This window comes from Uloborus diversus, chromosome 2 (genome assembly GCF_026930045.1).
Source record: "Uloborus diversus isolate 005 chromosome 2, Udiv.v.3.1, whole genome shotgun sequence".
Classification (NCBI taxonomy): Eukaryota; Metazoa; Arthropoda; class Arachnida; order Araneae; family Uloboridae; genus Uloborus; species Uloborus diversus.
In genome coordinates, this window is record NC_072732.1 from 194,009,693 (window position 1) to 194,023,603 (window position 13,911).

At 33.9% G+C, this 13,911-nt stretch overlaps 1 protein-coding gene across 1 annotated transcript in view; it reads left to right on the top strand.

Moving 5' to 3' along the window:
• Positions 1–245: 245 nt before the first annotated feature.
• Positions 246–13,911, top strand: part of LOC129217601 (carboxylesterase-like) — a 57,384-nt gene continuing 43,718 nt past the window's right edge. Inside the window, exon 1 of the mRNA XM_054851927.1 lies at positions 246–314. The gene's annotated coding sequence lies outside the window, so the exon portion shown is untranslated. The remainder of the gene's footprint in view (positions 315–13,911) is intronic.

Consider the following 13,911-nt stretch of genomic DNA (forward strand, 5'->3'; position numbering starts at 1 on the left):
CAAATCATTACATAATTTCAAATCATGAATCGTACAAAATTAAAATATTATACAATATCAATAAAATTTGCAGCTACGAGATAATTCTGCGTTTCTAGAGCAATGCTTAATTTAGAAACTAATAAGCTGTGCGTGACATGGTGCAAGAAAAAGCATCGCATTTTATAACAATATCATTTAAGTGGTCTAAAATTACATGTTTTCGTTTATTATGACCTCTCATTTAAAACATTATCTTTATTTTTTTAGGAACCTGACGGCGCATTTTTACGCTATCTGGTATTTTGTAGAGTAAATCGGCGTTACGCATTCCGGTAAGTCATTTCATTTTTTTCAAGCTACGATATTTAAAAGAACTTTTCATTTAACTTTCTCAGCTATTAGCACAGTTTTAGCAAGTGATTACAGGCAAAAAGTTGACATTTTTCAGAAATTTGTTGCTGACTGTATGTTGTGGCCTGCACATTCTTAAAACGCTCTTGTTTCCTCTGCGATCTTTCTCAACTCTTATCCCATGAACCCTTTCGAACGCAATCTTTCCTTCAACGTAATCTCTACTCGCTTTACCTTACTTCGAGATTGTTTTTTTAAGCTTAGCATTAATATAATATTATTTATTCAAAGAAATTTTTGAAAGAAATAATTAGTATATTGATAAGGATGTGTGTTTATTGCATCGTTAGATCATTTATTTATTTTGTACTTCAGAACATGGCCTAATTTCTAATAAAAGACATGCGGAAATACTATAGTCCTTAGAACATATTTTAGAACGGTATTAGAACGCGACAACAGTCTGAATTTCGCACAAAAAGAAAAAAAAGCAGAACATTAAAAAGTAGCGCAGCAACTAAACTTCCCGAAGATCTTGCACAGATCCCATTGATCTTACTTCAGAACCAAATCACCAAGTTTTGTGAATTACGTTCATAATTACTTTTATGTAATTGTTTGAGAGATGTCGGGGTTTATTATTGTCTCTTTAGGCTTACACTACCGTGCTAAGCGCAAAGGTCATATATGCACCTTTTATCAAAACTGAGTTACGGTCACTATGCGGTTCTTTGTCACATATTTCACCCAACTACAATGTTTTATGGTCAATTGCCAATGGGAAATATTTTTCAAAAAAAAAAAAAAAAAATGAAAAAGTTGCATCTAAATCAAATACATGGAGACGCAAAACTTTAAACGGATATTTCTCATTTTACACTCTGTTGCAGATATGACTTTTGCACTTAACGCGGCAGCAGAGCCCCAGCAATATTCACAAAATATCTCATATTATCCCTACTCGTGGGAGGACCGCCCATGATGATGTTTCAGAATATTTTGGGTTTTTACTTTTATTTTTTTGCTTGTTGTGTTTTCTCGCTATCTATCTATCTATCTATCTATCTATCTATCTATCTATCTATATATATATATATATATATATATATATATATATATATATATAAGTTTTGTTAAGGACGTTAAAGAATAATTAATTCAAAAATGACTTAATTAATAATTAGTAATACTCAACGTTTCGGTTCACACTAATGTTCGGGATTGCGCGATTCCAGTTACATTTTCTAAAATTCCACTCAATAAAAAACTCATTTGCGATGCTGTCGAAGCTTATCACCGTTAGCGCACATTAAGTTAGAAAGACAGGAAAAGTCTCGGCTCGGATTTTCCTATTTTTTCATATATTTTTTTATGAAGATAGGAAATATAAATATAATAATAGTTTACAATAATTTTCAATTGCCATCCCTATTATGAATAAGCAAAAAAAACCGGAGATTTAGTCACAAAAAACAGGAATAAAAGCTTGAAAATAACTTTACTCTTTGGGTTTACTGAACGCTGAAACACCTCTTGAAATTTTGAGTCTATCTTCTGATATTAGTTGTATCACGCAAAACGTAATATTAACCCATTTTGCATCGAAGCTTCATCAAATTGCTTTCGTCCACAAAATCGAAATGTTTGGACTTTTTTTTTCCTTTTGAATCATGCATACATTTTTGTTACAATTAACATTATTTTAATAGCACACCATTGAGTAAATTATTAAACGAGTTGATGTGTGCATCGCATGACTTTCTTTCACTCCAATTTAATGTCATTTCCCCCATTATTGGCAATTTAAATGTGATTCAATAGTTTACTCTCTAAATATCACCAACAATGCGAAATTTAAACCATATTTTAAAAAAAAATCGCCAAATTTGTCACCAAGTTGGCGACAAAAGACTGGCGATATATTTCCAAGTGTCCACCAAATTATAGCACCACTTGAGTTTACATCCAAATTAACAATGATTTCCCCCTAAAAAGTGGCAATAGACCCTTTTAGAAAGACCCGAATGCAACCAAAAGGGGAGGTGCAAAAACTAGACCCTACCAGGAGTTTCACGTACCAAATTTTTACTTTCTAGGACTTTGCGTTCTTAAGTTATGCGACATACATACGCACATACGTCCATACAGACGTCACGAGAAATTTCGTTGTAATTAACTCGGAAATCGTCATTATGGCTATTTCGCGTGCCTATATGTTTTTAAGCACTTATCGACGTGTGGTCGAGTCGAAAAAAAATCAATATTCATTCGGGAGTGAGTAAAATAGAAATTAAGTTCGATTTTTGAGTGAAAATTTTTTTGCGAATACAATACTTCCTTTTTTTGTAAAAGAAAGTAAAAAAGTAATAGTTGAAATTACGTGATGTTTATATTATTTTTTTCAAAAACAAATTAGTCAATTTCTCCGAAATAATGAGGTGCACATTTATTCTAGCAAAAGGAACGGAACATTCTCTTTAAATGTTACGCTATGTTAGTTTAAAAAGTTTAGATCTACACGATATGCATATACAGTTGGCTCTTTGTTTAACGACTTTCAAGGGACCACGAAAAATCGTCCTTAAGTAGAAATCGTCCTTAAATAGAATGCTTTTAACACTATAGTGTACCATCTGGGACCGTGAAAAGCCGTCGTTAAATAGAGAAAGTCGTTAAATAGAGAAAGTCGTTAAATAGAGCGTCGTTAAACAGAGAGCCAACTGTACTTTGTTCAAAAAATTATTTATCTTTATTTTTCAAATAACAAAAATATATATCTGCTCCCAATTCAATTTTAAAAATCCCATTTAAAATTTTGGTCCCAGTGGGAGATCTTACCATACTTTTTTTCCCCTAATGTTAACTCTGCTAGGAAGTTTTTTTTTTTAAATATTTAATGTTTTATCGGTTGAGTGTCCATTACAAATTAGCTTTTTTAACATAAAAATGCTTTAATAAACAAAAATCAGTATTGAAGAATGTTTTTGAAAATCACGCTTCGAATGAGTATTCAAAACGTAATTGCTGCAATATTTCGAAGATCAAGAAACCGAAAGATCGACACTAATTACAAAATATATAATATTCGTTTCAGGCAATTTGTATTTTTGAAAGTAACAAGTAAAACCTTTTTACAGCGTACAGCTATTTTCAACAGTTATAGAGCATAAATTTCACCTTTTTTTTTTGTAACAGTATGCGCATGCTCTTTTAATAAGGTTAATACTAGAGTACAAAAGTAAAATTTAAAAAATAATAATAAAAAGGATTGCGATGCGTATAAAAGAACCTATACCTTATTAAAAATAATGAAAGCTTATTATATTAGGAGAAAGTCGAACTGCTCGGCAAAATAATATCCAATTAGTGAATTATTTTCGTGTCTCCGCTGAAGTGATTTTCTCGTTTGAAAGATCATGTTCAGGATTTTCTTTTTTTAAAGTTTTATTGAAGTTCTTTTCTTCAATTAATTCCATTCATTTTTTTCTTCCATTATTAAAAATGTGATCGCGTTTTTTTCATATGTTGTTCAAACTAGCTATTAGTAATGCATAATTTTTCTTTTTCGAAACAAAGTACAATAAGTTAATTATCAAAAATACTCTTTCAATTTATTGATCAAATATAAAAGATATACTTTTTTATGAAGGAAATCCTTTTATTATGCAACAGTCATAACAGTTTTGGTTCATTTTTAAACCGCAATTTTGTATGCAATACAAACGCATTTAATTAAAAGCATTTAATGAAAATAACTTTTATTTGATTGTTATTTCAAGAATCAAAATATTTCTGTAAACTCTGCAATTACTAACTGTAGTGCGGTATGAACTTGTTTTTTCTTGAAAATAATTGTAACATGGTTCTTTATATCTACACTAATATTATAAAGAGAAAGGATTGTGGATTTTTGTGTGTTTATTTGTTCGAGGTAATCTCCGGAACCATTGCAGCTATTTGAAAAATTCTATCACTATATGAAAGGTGCATTCGTACTGAGTGACATAGGCTATAAATTATGCATATATAAACTTATACTATTTTTTTAAACCAATGGTTTTTCTTCGCTACCCAGTTGATGTTTCGCACTGATCTATTGTTATATACGTAAACATAAGCGCAGCTTGACTCGCACTTGCATTGGTTAAATAGTTGAAGGTTCCCTATGAAATAAATGCTAAGGAATAGAAACAAGTGAAATAATTATAGCGATGATGGTTTAAAAACGCCATGACCTATACATGTCTTTGAAGCTGCAGAGGATAAGGTATGTAAAATTCTATTAGCCTTGGATATCGCGATACATAACGATGTATAATACGATAACATGTATACCATGATATTAAAAAAAAAAATCTGCAGAATATTTATTTAGGACAGATATTTTTTTCAACCCGAACAAGATCGAGACGGACCCCTAGTGTATATATATATATATATATATATATATATATATATATATATATATATATATATAATATATATATATATATATATATATATATATATATATATATACACTGGTGTGCAAAAATTAAGGACGAGACGGTTTTTTCAATATTACTTTGTACAAAAGTTTTCCAAATCAACACATTTAATACCGTAAGATCCCCAATACGTAAGGACATGTGTAATGTAAGCAACACTTACTAAAAGAGAAACCAGAGGGATAAAAAGAAGCTTTATTGAAAAAGTAGCATGGAGTGCAATGCGACTGAAGACCGAAACATCCCTCTGATGGGTGTCCAGCAAGAAACATCCGGTCTTTAGTAGAGGATATGATCTCCCTCGACTGCTAGGCAGGTTTCACAGCGTCTGCCCATGCTGAGAATGCGGGTGTCAATGAGTTGTTGAGGCATTGCTGCCCATTCGTCTTGCAGCGCCAATCGAAGCTCCCGAATCGTTACTGGTGGTAAGGTACGAGCTGCAAAGCGTCTGCCTAGAAAATCTCATACATGCTCTATGGGATTGAGATCCGGAGTTCGTGCCGGCCAATCCATACGTTCAATATCCTCACTCTCTAAGAGCTGTTCGGCAGCTACTGTGCGATGACATGGTGCATTGTCGTCCATGAAAAAGGAACTGCGGACCCATAGCGCCTCTAAAAAGACGCACATATGGAAGAAGAATCTCGTTACAATAACTGGTCCCATTGACTGAACATGCGTCGAAGATGTGAAGGTCTGTACGACTATCAAGCATGATGCCTCCCAAACGAGAACACCGCGACCTCCATACCTGTCCCTTTCAATGATGTTCGAGTGATGATTGCGGCTTCCCCGCTCTCTCCAGATGAGTATGCGATGAGAATCGCTACTCAGCCTGAATCTGCTCTCATCTGTAAAGAGTACTCGTCCCCATTCATTAACTATCCAATTCCGGTGTTCCCGGCACCACAGAGAACGCCTTCTCCGATGGGCAGGCGTTAGAGGTACACACCGTATAGGGAGTCGTGCAATCAGATCACCAACGTGCAGTCTTCTGGCCACGGTAAAACGCGATATCAGTCGTCCAGTCGCCTGTGTCGTGTGTCTAGCGATTTCTCCTGCTGTCTGCCGCCTATTTCTTCTGGCCTGTAAGACAATATACCGGTCATCTGCGGGTGTGGTTCTCCGTGGATGACCACTACTGAACCCCCGGATAACTGTTCCTGTAGTTTGAAATTGTGTCCAAAGTCGTGAAACGATGCTGTGAGCAATTCCGAACGCTGCAGTCACACTTGTCACACTGCGGCCTTCCTCCAACTTCCCAATGATTCAACCTCGGGTAAAAGCATCCAGATGTCGTCTAACAGATTGATTATTCGCCACTCTTTGCTGAGGCAGCAACTCGGTGTGATTTTAACTGCTATACGGCACGCAATCTCTTTGCCAGAAATACTGATCTTACACCGACAACATGCTTTATACTACTCAGACACTCCCCCATTAGTTTGCCTACATATCTGCGCATGTGCTACCGTACATCACCTTACTTAATCTCCTGATTGGTCTTTCTGTCCGCTCTGCCTCTTCGTTCAGCTGATATGCTAATTTTTGGACTTCGACTTTAATTTTTGCACACCAGTAGATATATATATATATATATATATATATATATATATATATATATATATATATATATATATATATATATATATATATATATATATATATATCGAGAACACAGAGTTCGATGGTGGAGGGGTAATTATTTTCTACAATTTCGCGCTTTTGAGATAGTATATGCAATTAAAATATAGCATAAAATGCTATGTTTTAAACCCGTCAGTCACAGCATTTTGGACAGAATCTGTAAAATTTTCATACACATTTAAAATATATTAGAACTACACTCAATTCATAAATGGACACCAAATTTAGTGTACGAATTAAAAATCAAAACGCTTCCCCCCCCCCCTTAAGAAAATGAACAAAGACTACCAGAGAGCGCTATTGAAATATACCATTATCAATCGCGTCAACCCTGAAAACGGGAATACTGCAAGATCTTAGATCCCTACGATACAGATTTTGCACCATCGATGTATTTAAAGAACATGCTTCAATTCAGGCAGTGAGAAGCAAAGGGATGTAAGTGACAAAATGAAAAAAATGGAGATAACCAGTACAAATGGGAGGTGGACCTCTCCTCTGTCTAGGGACAAGAGATAGAACTAGTAACCCTGGTAGTTGCTGCTTTACGGCATGATTTATAAAAAAAAAATCAATGAAAGTCTACCTAGGACGTTATCTTTGTACGCGTTTTACTCGAAACTTGAAAATGTCCACTTACATCCCTTTGCTTCTCACTGCCTCAATTGTTTTCTGTAAAAACAAACCTATACCACCTGATTGTAAGACTAAGTTATTACTTTAGAAAATACAAAACAAAATGCATTAAGAATTAATGGTTTTTAATAATGTTTATGACACAAAACTTTTTTAAGATTAAAAAAAAAATCACGACAATGGCATTTTTGCATTGAAAAAAAAAAAAAAAATAACAAACTTTATCTAATATCATCTTAAGAGTATTTTATATATAACTCAAACTGAAGTAGAAAATATTTTTAAAAAGAAAAAAAAATCATTGGGTTAAAAATTTAAAAAATAATAATAATAATAATGTAGTACTTTGCAGAGATATTCAGTTGCAAATCTTTTCGGAAATAAATATTCAAGTACTCACAAGTAGGAAAGTAAAAATATTTAGGTCCTGAGATTTTCTCTTTAGAATAGTAATCTGTAAATGTTCTAATATGATAATACTTTGGAACGACATGTTAAATCGTACGCGAAATAATTTTACAGCCCATAAAATATTGCAGTCAAATTGATGCACTGGCTCATTGTGCATTTTGTACGCACTAACTTACAAACTTAGGTTTTGAGGTCCGATTAACATGCTTGTTTTGTCGTAAAGGCAAATCTTTTGCTAGTATAAACTATACTTTAATATATATTTCACTTTTTTTTACTTCCTTTAACAAAAAAGAAAGTTTTGTATTCGCGAAAAAACTTTCAGTCAAAAATCGGCCATTTTGCTCAGTCCTGAATGTTTTTTTTTTTTTTTTTTTTTGTTTTCGACCCGACCACACGTGGATACATGCCTAGGAACGTACAAACACCCGAAATATCCATTTTGAAGATCCCCAAGTTTATTACGACGAGTTTTCCGTGACTTCTGTATGTACGTATGTATGTGCGTATGTGTGTATGTACGTATGTGCGTATGTATCTCGCCTAACTCAAAAACGGTATGTCCTAGAAAGTTGAAATTTTTTACGTAGACTCCTGGTTGGCTCTAGTTATGCACCTTCCCTTTTTTTGGATTCGGATGTTCGTAAGGGGGTCTTTTACACCTTTTTTTTTGGGGGGGATCATTGTTAATTTTAATGTTGACTCAAGTGGTGTTTTAATTTGGCAAACACTTGGCCATATCGCCAAGTTTTTGGCCGCCAAGTTTTGTCGCCAACTTGGCGGAAAATTTGGCAATTTTTTTTTCTTTAATTTTTAAATCTGGTTTTACTTCGGCCAATGTTGGTGATATTTAAAGAGTTAACCACTGAATTACATTAAAATTGACAATATTGTGGTAATCTGTGTAAAACTTTATTTAACAATCGCAGTCAGTTAAATCTTCAGTAATAATCGTAGGCATATAGCAAACGAGCTGATGTGTGCATCACATGATTTCCTTTTACTCCAATTTAATGATAATAGCTACTTGGAGTAAGAAAGGAAACAATAAATATTTTCATCCCTTGTTTCTCGGTTCGCAAGAAAAATCGTCTGAACATATCTTTATGTAGAAACATAAAGGACTTCGAGTTTATTCCACCGAAAACTGAATATATAAATTAAAACTTTAGCGTGAAAATAAAAATCATGTTGACAACAATTATTTTGCAGTTAAAATCATGGTTGCGGAGTCGGGGTCAATCTCATTTTGGGATACAAGAGTCAGATTCCGGAGCCGAAGGTATTTGATTCAAAGACTCGGAGTTGGAATTGGTCATTTCAATTCGAGTCCGCAAGTCTGCCAATGTTTGCAGAGTCGGAGTCGGACTTATTTTTAGATAAAGGAGTAGGAGTTGAATATCCAAGAACCGGAGTCAGTCATTTTTCCTCCGTGTAGAAATTTTTGCCAACGCTACAAAGTTAGAGTCGAAGTCGGTGAGTCGGAGTTCGATTAATTATCGGACACAGGAGTCGGAGTCAGGTGCTCGAAAATTATCGGAGTCGACGATGGGAGTTTGTCATCAAGAGCTATTTCCAGCAAAATTTGATTGAAGTAGTGATTGAAGCAAAATTTGATTCGCCTTCAAGCGCGAAATCATTGACCTTCACTTTCCTCGTAGGCGCAAATGTTAGGGGATTTGAACTGTTCTAAAATGAACGGAAAATTGTTCAAATCAAGAAAAATATTTTATATGCATGTTTTTCATCAAAAACTTTTTTCTACAAAGTTTGCTCGAAACAAATTCGCCTCTTAGTTCGGAATTGCCTTGAATTAAGATTTTTTGAACAGTTCAAAATTGAATGAAAAATAGTTCAAATCAAAAAGTGAAATATAGGAATGAGTTGACCTCGCCGATATCTTTCGAACAAAAAAAAAATTGCTCGAATTGAACTATTTACTCAAAAGTTATTAGAGGAGGGAGGCACACAGACAGACCGACGAACATTTTCCTCCATCTCAGTACCCTACTTTTCGGTTTTTAATTTTTCGATATTTATTTAATTATTACTATTTTATTCTTGACCTTTTTTTTCGTGAAATTTTCAAGATGCATTAAGCCTTCTTTCATGCTTTTTCTACTTTCTCTGACTTTTACTGTGAAAGTAGGCTAAAAACTGCTGGATTTTACTGTTCAAAATAATTTAGTCTATAATATCTTAAATGAAAAATGAATAAATCATTAAACATGTGTAGCAGCCAAAAACCGGGAATACCGAATTTCACATAGAATTTTTACTCCCGTGTTTTGCTCATTTGTCACAGGTCTTTTACAATATATCTTTCAAACTTTGTTACAGGAAATCGCAGTAAACAAAATCCATCTCTGTGACGTTGAATCATTTGTCTGTTTCCACACGCAGTTGCCCTCGAAGCAGAGATTGTATTTTGAGCAAAGTAAAATTTTGAAAGCAGAATAAATGTAGATCTAAGATACGAGTGATGCGTGGGAAGCACTCTTCAAGCAGAAACAATTTGAGGAAGAAAATATTTACGACCCACAAAACAATGGCCGGATTTAAAACTAAACAAATAAATTCTAAACCAGAGGATCATTTTTAAAAGTGGATTTGCGTTTTAAGTAATGGTCTTTTCGAATTATTTGAGCTTACGCTGTCCCATTATGCAGTTCGGAAAAAAAAAAAAACTTTTAATGCTTTTCTTTCTAAAGCCATTTGAATGGGATAGGTTTTACTTATAACGTCATTGTGAAAGTGGTTTACTGTAATTTTGAGTTGACAAATTGTTCGCTAATTAATCTTTTCAAATTTCGATTTTTTTCCCTTTTGCTGCGGATATTTCGTGATTGCAATTTATAGAAACAGCAAATTTTTTGATACATTCTAACTAGTTATTTCCACTTTCTTTTTTTTTTCCCAAAGGATTTATTCTAATCCTGATTGAACAATATGTCTCGGCAAGTTGAAGGGACATTAGTGCGCGGCAAAAATGGTCACAGTCACAAATCCAGTGGCATGCACAGAAATTTCGGGACTCGTCACAAATGACTTTTTTAGTCCCACCCCCATATTATTTACCCTTATCTCCCAACATATATTTCCCTCTCATTTTAAAAATCTTGGGCTTTCTCCTGGCTCTGTCGCGGGCCAACAGGTGTTCCTTCTCCCAACCCTGTGCACGTCACTGGTGACATCTAATATTACTTATACTGACAAAACTATTGCAATTGTCATGTAATTTCACTGAGCTGTTACTTTGACAACTCATTTGTGACGCTTTGTGACGTTACGATGACGTTACAGCAACGTCCATCCTATTGCGACGACTTCAAATAGCACTTGTAATGCCGTTGATTGATGCTCCCGTCTCCATGGCATTCCCACCACCACTGACACAGCGTCCTCTCCAAACAAAAGAGATCGAATATAGTAGAGGTCGATAGATCGTCAATGAAGTTATTATATGCAAGATGGATATTACCCACCCAGTATATAATATTTTTATTCACACATTTTTGGCCAAATTTTCTTTGAAAAATCTGCCATGAGCGTTTTTTTACCTAGCGTTGTATTACACGTCTGGACGGTCTAGCTTATTCAATAGCCGCCTTGAACTTCAGTGTATGTGATTTTGTAACTGATGAAATGTATTTTTTGTCACTTCCTGAATCCCTTCCTTAACTAAAATCCAAGAAACACTACTGCAATTAACTTGATCGCCGGAAACATGCCCACTTATCTGTGGCAAGAGTTGATTTGCCAATGGGACATGCAGATTAATGAAAGGAAGTCTTACTGAACAATGAACATTCATGTAGGATTTACAATGCGTTGTTCCATATATTCCATATATCTGTATAAATACAGATTGCTCAAAAAATACTTCGTCAAAGTTCAAATTTGGATAGGCTAAATATAAAAGCATTCACAGCATAATAAGAGTCTGGGTATGCCATTTGAAGGTGATACAGGATTCTCGAGATAAGCAGGACTTGGCCTCTGTGTTGTAATTATGATAATATACGCCATGCTATGCGACGTTGATACGATTCTTGTATTTCTACGCTGCAGAATGAGCAAGTAAAAAAATGGAGAGAGAAGGGAGAAGGTCATATAAGAATGTTCGGACATATAATTGGGTATAAGGTTCATCCGTGGTAAATTCTTCAAACCAATCTTCTAAAATATCGCAGTACTAGGATATCTTTTGTCATGATGAGGTTGGTCATGACCCGCATGAAAACACGCGTCATCTAAAGACGTCAGGTAGTGGAAAAAATTTTTTCCTTCTAACACTGAAAAAAATGTTTTTATAAAAGCAGGCGTTTTTTTTAGTACTCCGATTAAATATGAGTCGAGTATACATTATTTGCCAATCTCCCCCTCCCCCGCCCTCACAAAAAAATTCCATATGAATGGTCTGCACTTGACCCAACCCTAGATATCCGCTTCGCAGAATATTGCAGAAAAAAACTGCGAAGGACCGCATTGTCTCATTTCCTTGAAGAGCGCCGCTATACCCTCTTTCCATTAACTTTCAGGACACGCGATACACTGTATAGGTTTTTATATCTGTCCCCTCTTACCCACTTAAAAACTTGGTCAGGCGTTTCCCAGTTCTGCCGAGCATACATGTGCAGTAGAACCTCGATTATCCGAGGTTTCTGTTAACCGAGCCGATAATGAAGTTTATTTTTCAAAATGAATATTATTTTATTAAATGAAGAATTTTCAATTTGAAAATAAAAAACATTTTCTGGAGATGTGTGTGTGGTTTTAATGCATCTTTACATATTTAACTTGGAGTAGCTAAAAAAAATCGATTGACTTTTTAAAACGTACTACAAGTTATTTTCCATTTTAGTTTTTTAACTTTAAAACATTACTTTTAATCTGTCAGTATTTTATGAATATGCAATCGTATTTTTAATTAATACAATTTACGATCCTGACAAGTTTTTATATAAAGTTTCTTTTAACCGAGAATTCCGAAATCCGAGGCTCTAGCGATCCCAATTAACTCGGATAATCGAGGTTTTACTATATGTCAAAAATATGCATGCAAGCAAGGGTCGAATTTATTTTAAATTTCAGCACATGGCTAAGTCTACAGTCGGGAATTTGCAACTGTTGATTGTTAGTATTTTGTATTGAATATAGAAAAATAAAACAAAGTTATATTTAAAAAACATAAATTTATTCTTTTTTATAGCAATTTCCCCAAGTCATAAAATGTAAAAACGCGAATAAACTGTAAATGCGAAAGGTTACGAGTTATGTCTGAGTTACCAGTAATTAGAAAAATATTTAGACGTTTGCTTTCTTGTAATAATAAATCTCCGTAAAAAAAGGTCTAAAGATGTTTTTGTATCTTTGGAGAAAAAAAATCGCAGAATTTCTTCGCTCAAATTCAAAATTTTATGATTACGACACGTTTTTTTCGATGAGTTGTGTGGTATCATTCAAGCTACCAAAACCTCTAACTATGCGAGAGAAAAAAAAAACCTAGGTAAAAAAATGAGTTTGAGTTAAAATAAGGCACTAATTGAGTTGAACTTTTTTCGCTTTTATAAGTAAAAATGCGATTTTTTACAATGTTTTTAAAAATATTTCATGTTTCTTTTGATAAACATTTTTTTACAGATTGCCAAATAAAATGCTCTCTTTTATTTTTATCTTCCATCTTTCATGATACTTGTTGAAAAAACAGTAAAAAGCAAAGACAAGTAAAAAGAAAGGGAATATAATTATCTTCCAGGGAATTAGTTGTATTGAACCTATTTTTACTTTCAAAAGAACAAACACTCGCTTGTTGATTTCGAAGACTTTTTTTTTCATCAAAGCAGTGAAAGATTTTTTTTCATTTCTCAAACATGTGTAGTATTCATACAAAATATGTAATTGAAAATGCTTTCTACGCGCGCGTGTGTGTGTGGGAGCGTGTATGTGTTTTTATCTTTTCAGCTTAAAAAAAATAGTAATAAATTTTAAAAAATGTTTATCTTTAACACTTTAATCAAAGCAGTGAGAAGCAAAGGAATGTAAGTGCCATAATTACAAATTTTAAGGTAACCAGTCGGTAAACATCTCTGTTTTAGGGCAAAACATAATACTTGTAGCCTTGGTAGATGCTGCTATTTAGCACTATTTAGAAAAAAAATAATTAGGGCTTGCCTAGAAAATACAGGTAGTTATCAAACTAATGGGAACACCTGTGAATAAAAGCGAAATTTTTGAATGTGCTTCGTACGCAATAAAGAATAAAACTACACATCTGGTTTTTTTATAAATAGCAATGTACATATTCTGGTTGTATATGGTGGATTAACTGAAGTTCTGGCCGTCTTGGATTTTTTTCAAGCGCGTGATATATCGGACCTCTCAAATTTTAAACGAG